This window comes from Trachurus japonicus, chromosome 24 (genome assembly GCF_045865225.1).
Source record: "Trachurus japonicus isolate A0001 chromosome 24, Traja_1.0".
Classification (NCBI taxonomy): Eukaryota; Metazoa; Chordata; class Actinopteri; order Carangiformes; family Carangidae; genus Trachurus; species Trachurus japonicus.
The window spans coordinates 6,034,316-6,036,428 of NC_140930.1; positions in this window are offsets into that span (position 1 = coordinate 6,034,316).

Sequence of the window (2,113 nt, forward strand, 5' to 3'; positions counted from 1 at the left end):
GAAAGAATAGGGAATGCTGATCCGACTCTCCGTCTCTGACTGAAATTGAAAAGCCATCATTTTCCAGCTGTGGATGTTGTCTGCCTACTGAGATCAACTCATGCTCCCGCAGGGCCGGCCCAAAGCTTTCTGGGGCCACAAGGAGATCAAAACTACCCCCCAACCTCCGCTCAACCTCCATCCAACAAACATAATGGCAAATAAATTTAAAATAAATAAATAAAACCATGGTAAGTCAGAGAATGTTATAACTTTTCACAAAGCTCACTTAAAAAAATTTGGTGCCGAGCAAACAAATCCCCAACATATTTTTGAGCACATTAGTCCATAGGTGACAATGGAAATGTATTTGTGATGGAAATAAAAGCATATATATATATTCTAGACATTAACTTGTTCTATTATTGTAGTTTACTGAAGAGGGACCATGATGTAGAATATATCAAAAAAGAAAAGTGTTGCACCTGGTATTACCCAGTAACTGCCATGTGAATGAACAAACAATACCCAACAATATGAACAGAAATTACATATGTGTAAATTATGTAGTAGATAACAAAACACTGAAAACTAAATAACCAAACAGAAAGTTCTGTACTTGCTTTAAACTATATCTCCACATGATGGCAACACATCCTTTCAGATGAATGGTAGTATAGAGGATAGATTCTACAATTACCTGAATGTGCGCACAGTGTGTCATTGTGGCTGCAGAGGTGGAGATAGGTTTTAGACATTGTTGTTGTAGAAACCTGCAAAAATAAACAGAAGATTGAGACACTTCAGCACTGTGCTCTTGAGTTAGATGAATTTTGCCACTGAGACACTTTTTCATTAAAAAACATGTTGTATTTCACCATGTTTATGTAAATCCCGTAGGTCTACACAGCCTGAACTCTGTGGAATAACACACAAATCTGTAGTGTGTTATGTGTGCAATATGCAAATAGTTACCTTCATGATAATATCACTTGCCGACATGTTAATGTGGTTGAATATTCAATAATAAGATGTTTGCTGCTCACTGCTTGAACAAACTTCTAAATACCTTCAAGCAGACAATCCCAAAAAAGAAATCACCTCACCTTTTTTTATTGAATGCTCCCTGACGCTTCCCGTGACAACAAAACCTTGAAGTGCAGCTTAAATTAATGAGGAAAACCAACAAGATTTGATATTGTCCACAGGTTTGGACTTCTGTGAGTCCTGTCTGCTTTGAGCCTGCTCTGAAATCAGTAGTGAATATTGGAAAAACGTTTCCAAGCATTGGTGCATGCGAGATGCTGCTTACAGCTTTTATAGTTTGTGAAAGCTGCTTCTGTTCAGACTCTACCGGGGCTTTTGAAATGCACAATGAAGTTAAACAGTAAAACAAAAACAGTCCAGATCCAAGGGTGTCAGGATGACGGCATCCACTCCGTCTCTTCCTGATGGTCCATGGGGAGGCGAGAGGTGCAGAGTAGCATGGAGAGGGGTAATGATGCTCTTTGCTTTCCCATTATCCTCTCACCACGGTTGGATGCACACTGCACACTTACACACACCCCTCCACCACCACTGCGCTCCAGCTGCACCAGAAGGACATCCAGTCATTTTCAGGATGTGACTTAAAGCCTAATGGACATTGTGGAGTCCATTGGCATTGTGTTGCATTTGGTGGGCGAAGTGTCCTTTGAACCGGAGGTGAGCTGTCAATCTCACCTGCCAACGCTGCTCAGAAATAAAAAAGAAGCCGGTGAGCTGAACGCCCACACTGCCTCTCAGGAAAAGCTTCAGACATGGAGAAAAGAAATTGATTCACGGAAGAAAATAGAGTCGATTTGTCAGCGCTGAGGCAACGTTTCACTGTCAAACGTGACAGTGACGTGTTAATGTGGGGAACAGGACACATTCAAGCACAAACTACTTGAAAGTCATCTGCTTCTGTGGCTCAGTGTTGCTGTTTTTGCTGCTTATGGGCTCAAAAACATCTATGTTGTGGATATACATAATGCTGACTGAGAATAGAGGTCACAGCATTTTCTCAACCCAAAGCCTGAGCACTTGAATGTCCTTTTTTAAATATACGACAGCTTCATTTGACTGCATTGTTATCTCTCTGTACTTCTGAATT